Genomic DNA, 7,422 nt, shown 5'->3' with positions numbered 1-7,422 from the left:
GCAGTTCCTTTACGGTGACTGTACCACGAAGGGTTCCTCAGTCATGAACTGTGCTCTTAAGTTTATGTTTATCAAGTACATGGTGAACTGTTGTCTGGAACGTTTGCCACAGTTTTTCTACGTCCTCTTCTCCAGAGTACATCTTTCGAGTTCATTATTGAAATATGACACTACTGCCTCTACCTACGTTGCTGAAAATACAACTTGCTTTAGTTGCCCTTTGCACTTTGCTACTGAATGCTGATACAACTGCCTCATAGTCTCTGATACCAGTTTGTATGCAGACATCTTGAAAGAGGTCAGCTCTGTTTGGTGCTACTAGATCCAGTACACTTAATTCCATCATGAGTGGGAATCCGGATAGTCTGTTCTAGGTAGTTCTCTGAGGATGCACTTAGCAATGTTTTGCAGGACGTCTTGTCACGTTCTTCGCTCAAAAAACTGTATTTTTCCTAAATGATTGTTGGATGACGGTATGATTGGGGAACTTACACACCACTGAACTTAGATTTTTCTCTACAGTTTTTGATTACATCTGGAAGTAAGTCTGGTGGTCGATAGAAGGATCTGATAAGAAGTTTATGCCCACCTTGATATTGGGCCTCGTTCAAACTATCTTGCATGCAGTTTCATTCTCTATCTCGGAGGATTTAGTTTCATGTATACGGCGACAAATACACCACCCTCATTTACCTATAGCCCATTCTTTCGATATACGCTTAAACTTTACTCAAATGTCTCACTACTGTCAAGTTTTGGTTTCATCCAGTTTTCTGTGCCTAATATAATGTGAGTTCCACAGCTTTTTTAGGAGAGCTTCAAACTCTGATACTTCACTGCGATTTTTCGGCAGCTAATCACTAGAATTTTAGTGCCCACACCTGAGGTGGTCTACTACAGCTCTCATTATCTTCACAGCAAGGACAATAGCCAATTCTAAAGAACACTTGTTTATTAGTCACATGCAGCTACCTGGATAGTTGCCTATGATGCACAGTGCACACCAGACCCATTTAGGGGACCCTACAGTTCTCAACTCCATTGCGCAAGTCCAGGAAGTCGCAGTCTAGGTTGTCACAGGACCTTCGCTGGTTCAATCTTCCCCCTCCACTTAGAACCAGGGGGGCCACGATACGTTCTGGAGGCATTGCTGCAAATTGCGAGCTTCGATGAAACTCCGTGAGCAAGGCTCGTTTTCTCAAGCTTCTCTGCAATTCTCTGGAATGATCCGAGGATTTCAGACGACAGGCATCACGTTTTTCCAACATGCGCCACATTCTGCAGCTGGCTGCACTCTCTTCTCTTAGCGGCTGTAGGAATAGTCTCTTCAAAATGTTGGACGAGGCTCCCAGGCTACACACTGCTGCGGCCGCAACAAGATAGTGCAAGAACGGGACCAAGGACGACTGAAGAGAATAGTTCAATGTGACGGAAGTGCTACCCTTCCACAAATTGCTGCAGATTCCAGTACTGGGCCATCAACAAGTGTCAGTGTGCGAACCATTCAACTAAACTTCATCGATATGGACTTTCGGAGCCGAAAGCTCATTCATATACGCTTTATGACCGCACGACACAGAGCTTCACATCACGCCTGGCCCGTCAACACCAAAACTGGACTGTTGATGACTGGAAACATGTCGCCTGGTCGGACGAGTCTCGTTTCAAATTGTATCGAGCGGATGAACGTGTAAGGGTATGGAGACCACCTCATGACTCCATGGACCCTGCATGTCAGAAGGGTACTGTTCAAATTGGTGGAAGCTCTGTAATGGTGTGGGGCATGTATAGCTGGACTGATATGGCACACCTGATAGTCTAGATACGACTGTGACAGGTGAAACGTACGTAAGAATTCTGTCTGATCACATGCATCTATTCATGTCCATTGCGCATTCCGACGGACTTGGGCAGTTTCAGCAGGACAATGCGGCACCCCACAAGTCCAGAATTGCTACAGAGTGGCTCCAGTCTTCAAACTTTAAACACATCCGCTGGCCACCAAATTCCCCAGAAAGGGACATCATTGAGCATATCTGGGATGCATTGCAATGTGCTGTTCAGAAGAGATCTTCACACCCTCGTGCTCTTATGGACAGCTCTGCAGGATTCAGACATTAATCGAGTCCATATCGAGTGTTGTGGCACTTCTGAGTGCTCGCGGAGGACCTACACAGTATTGGGCAGGTGTACCAGTTTCTTTGTCTGTTCAGTGTGTGTGTGTGTGTGTTTTTATATATATATCACAAAAATTTATAGCCTACATCTCTCCAAATGTTTATTACAACATCGTGCAAAAATTTGAAGTTCATTCTCGCATTACCAAGTGGGGTATTCTGACTACCCCAAGTTAATTTTTTTTCCCCCTATAATAATGTTATCTGAAGGCCACATGCCCGTGGTTTTGACTTTGAACTAAAATGATTGACGTTGAATTCACACTCACGACTGTAATTTTTTTGGCTTTATCATTGTTATTCAAGCCATTTGTTGGTGGGATTGTGAGGCTACCCCGCTTGGTATGAAACGCCTTATTTTCTTATTTGTAGAAAAAGGTTTTGGGAAATATATGTCATCCATCTTCTTTGTTGAGCTTTGCCATAGATCCAATGTTTGTTATTGTTGCTGCTTACTATTGTTGAGTTGAATTTGACGTTCACTGTTGAGCTGACATTACACGAGTCAGTATTTCATCTGCAAGTAAGGATGTCCAAAGGACTTTCTAGCGAAGAGATCATGGAAATTCTATACAATTCTGATGTCAGTGACAATGAAAATGAATTGGACATTGATAATGACCTGAATAAATATATGGAACCTCTTGACAAAGACCATATCATAGCATCAGAAGTCGCATTCGGAAGGACGACGATTCAATCCCGCGTCCGGCCATCCTGATTTAGGTTTTCCGTGATTTCTCTAAATCGCTCCAGGCAAATGCCGGGATGGTTCCTTTGAAACGGCACGGCCGACTTCCTTCCCCTTCCTTCCCCATCCTTCCCTAACCCTATGAGACCGACGACCTCGCTGCTTGGTCTCTTCCCCCAAACAACCAACCAACCAACCATAGCATCAGATGAAGCTGAAATATCAGAAGACACTACACATTCACGTGAACAAGTAGTAGAAGACGACAAAGACAATGGAGATCTATTTGTTTCTAGAAGTTGACTACAATTTTCTAGTGAACCACCAAAAGGTGGGCGGCGTCGACGTCGCAACATTTTGAACGTAACACCTGGCCCAGTGAATGATGGAAAAACAATCAAAGCAATAACAGAATCATTTTCATTATTGATTTCACCGGAAATCGTGAGCATCATTGTAGAATAAACGAACAGGGAAGCCAAATGAGTAATTTCTTTGTGGAATGCAGCTCATTCTTCGAACAAAACGACATGGAGAGAAATAAATGCAACTTAAGTGTACCTGTATTAGCAATTCTAATAGCAGCTGGTCGAACTTATGGACATCGCACAAGTGCTACCGATCTGTGGGGAGGTAATGTTGCCTTTCGGCAACCATTCTTTTCTGCTGCCATGTCAAGAAACCGATTTTTGTCTGCACTGAAATTCTTGCGATTTGACAACGAAGACACAAGAGAACAGAGAATTGAAGAAACCAAGGACAAGCTACAAGCCATCAGGGTAGTGTTCGACAAATTTCAATCTAACTTGTGCAAGAACTATCCTTATGAATACGGGACTATTGATGAACGATTAGCAACGTACCGAGGAAACTGCCCTTTTAGGGTTTATATGAAGAGCAAGTATGGCACTAAAATTTGGGTTTGTGCTGATGTGCAGACATCTTACTTATTACGGATCCAAATTTACACAGGAATGGTGGACAATGCTCGGGAAGTGAATCACGGACAGGGAGTTGTTTTGGATCTGATGGAACCATTTCTGAATAACGGTCATGGTGTAACAACTGATAATTTTTTCACCAGTTTTCCATTGGCTGCTGAACTACTAAAACGAAACACGACATTGGTTGGTACCTTGCGTTCCAATAAGAAAGATTCCGAAGGAATTCTTGCCAAACAGAAAGAGAGAAGTTCACTCTTCAATGTTTGGTTTCACAAATGGCTTGACCCTAGTTTCCTATGTTGCAAAGAAGGGAAAGGCTGTAATACTACTCTCTACTCAGCATAATGAGACACAAGTGAGTGGTGAAGAAAGTGAACGCAAACCCGAAATCATACTGCACCACAACAAAACCAAAGGTGCTGTAGATAATGGGGACAAAATGACAAGAGAATACAGTTCTGTTAGAGGAACGAGGCAGTGGTCTCTAAGAATCTTCATGGAAATGATAGATTATGCAGCACTGAATGCATATATTCTGTACACTCAAAGATTTCCTGAATGGCAGAAGAATAACCGAAGTCGACGTAAACTCTTCACGTTCACGACTGAATTGGCATTTGGACTCAGCAAAGGCAACATGGAAGAAAGAGCCAAAATGTCAACGGTCTTCATAAAGATGTACAAGATGCACCGTAAGCTTCTGGTGTTGCAATTCCTACAGCAGTGATCAAGACCCAGTGTTCCACGTTACCAACGCCACAACGATGTCAAGATTGCAAGAGAAACGCAGGTCGGAAAACAGAATTCTGTTGTGTAACGTGCAAGAAACTTGTTTGTAATATAAACATAGAAGAAACTTTTACTGTGAAGTGCACGCAGTGCAAAAATGTGAAAAATATTTAAATCAACATGTTCATTGTACTGATGTCTACAGAAAAACAATGAGAGGTGCGCTCAGTTTGTGGATGAACTTAGTTTTCGTAAGTTCGATGGCTGCAGATGGGTGCGTCATTGGTGAAACAATGCGTGTTACGATATCTGGTTTGAACGTTTCGGGGACTGCTTTTATGTGAATAATCCTAGAACTGTCCGTATGAGTCATATGAAATGGAACAGTTTTTCGGGTGTCATGGAGTACGACATTGTGTAGACAAATATAGTCCGTACATACACAAACGATGTGTATTTCAAATTGTGCTCGCTTTAGAACTTCAGGCTCACGACGACAGCTGCGATATTCTGGAGTCCTCTTATTACCAGCAACACCTGTATACTTACACACATTGTTTCCAACGCAGAATCGATAAAAATCAGCATACCGCATCATAGTAATCATTGTATCGGACTCATGTAACGAGGTGAGGTGAAGCCAAAGCCGAGATTTTTTTTGAAAATGACTGCTAAATGAGATCAGGCTTTCAGTAACAAAAGTAATGCAGTACCTATTTTCTCATTAAAGTAACATGCGGTTCCAGTCGTAATACTGCATGACATTGCTGCAGCAGTACCAACATATTAACGTAGTGTTTGCATCACGTACCTTCCAACAATTTTTCTGGTTATTTTGGAAAAAAAAGGAAACGAAGATGTAGTGTACTCGCACATGCTTACATTTATTCATCCATCAATCATGTTCCAAAGGTTTTGATTTTTTTACGTAATAAACAAATGTTTTTAAGAAGTGAACTAATTTGGAAACCGCCATTATTCGGCGTGCGCTCGAATCTATCATGCTGTACTTCGTTCTGTCTGTCGGAGAACTTAGGCCCACAGAGGTCCCACGGTATTCGAGCCCGACAGCTGGTGCACAAGACACGCGTTTTGGGCTGATTTCCTTCCAATATTTCGCGAGTTGTATGGGCCGGGTGCGTCGGTTTCTTTCGAATAATTAAGTGCATTTGTAGGTACATGCGTACTTAATATTCAATAAAAATGGTACTGTACACTTGTGGCAATTTTATTTAATTCCAGAAAATGATTTTTGTTCTATTCTCTTTATGCCGATTTTTGTATTTTGGCGAAAAGGTACAGGATGAGTATATGAATACAGATTTATTTTTTTAGAGGTGCACATTGGTTCAGATGGCTCTGAGCACTATGGGACTCAACTGCTGAGGTCATCAGTCCCCTAGAACTTAGAACTAGTTAAACCTAACTAACCTAAGGACATCACAAACATCCATGCCCGAGGCAGGATTCGAACCTGCGACCGTAGCGGTCTTGCGGTTCCAGACTGCAGCGCCTTTAACCGCACGGCCACTTCGGCCGGCAGAGGTGCACATTAAATTTAATTTCTTTTGAATCGAAATACCTCGCATGGAATTAATCACTGTTGGCTAACATTCCAGTTGATTCAGTGTAACATAAAATTAGGTCACCACTTGATTGCAAGATAATTTACACTACATAAATTTAGGTCGATCATTCCCATTGTATTACAATACCACCAGGAATCATCACCAGATGGACAATGGTGGTATGTGGTCGTTTATCATATCCTGATCTCCATTTATAGTTATTTCTTCTTCCCGTTGATGTAATACAAACCTCTGTACTCGTATTATTCTGCAGAGACAGATACGAAAAATCCAGAGTTTCTGCACTTCGTGATGAATTTCCGGTGTTGAGATGTTACGCCACATATGAAATAAGTAGGTGAGTACAGTTTTTCATGTAATTCGCCTTTTATGAACCATTTCCAACTGCCACACGGAATGTGACTGTCATGATGTGATAGCTTTTGCTACCCACAACAGAATATGCCTAGTGTGTTTGAAATACTGATACACATGAACACACAGCGGAATATTAATCCTTATCGTTCTCAAGATAATGAGAATAAATAATCAGAAATTTTCGTCTTACCAACGAAAGATATAAATGTACTAAACAATCGTTGATCACAGATTGTCCTGGGATAGGTCTGAATACAGTCTGAATAAGATGATTTTCAGGTGCCACCACTACGAGCTTTATTCGAACAAGTTTAGATTCTTATTGTCCTAAATTTAATGGAAGTGAAAAATATGTCACAACTGGTTGAAACTGTTACCTACCTTTATGGTTTCAGTATAGTTATCTTATATTGCTGGAATGTAGGGCATTAGAAATTCCAGTTACACATTTCTACAGCTTTCAGTGATTCCTGAACAGGAACCTATGTAGAAGGGTGCACCATTTGCCAGTTACAGCTAGAAGAAAACTAAAAGCTAATGTTCAAGTTTTCCACTTTTGTTCCATTTCCAGTCTAAAATTTGAATTTTGAAACAGTCTTCTTTAAACCCCCACCTATATGTGGCTGCTTTGAAACTGTGTTTCACTTTCTTCTGAAAAGAAAAGAAAGACTGGGATTTAAGAACTTATTTTGGTTAGGAATGGGAAAGAGAATCTGTTCTATACTCAGCAAAGGAATCATTCCAGTATATGCCTTGATCGATTTACGGAAACCCTGAAGAGAAAAAAAAAAACAACATAAATCTGGATGTCTGGACGGAGCTGCGAAGCCTCCTGCTTCCGAACGGCAGTCCTTGCTGAGACAATCGTCGCGTCGCTCGAGTCTGCTGAACGGCAGCAGCTCTGTGCGCTTGCTGCTAACGGGGATGCATTTCTT

This window comes from Schistocerca serialis, chromosome 1 (genome assembly GCF_023864345.2).
Source record: "Schistocerca serialis cubense isolate TAMUIC-IGC-003099 chromosome 1, iqSchSeri2.2, whole genome shotgun sequence".
Lineage (NCBI taxonomy): Eukaryota > Metazoa > Arthropoda > Insecta > Orthoptera > Acrididae > Schistocerca > Schistocerca serialis.
Note: the sequence above shows the minus strand (reverse complement) of the source record.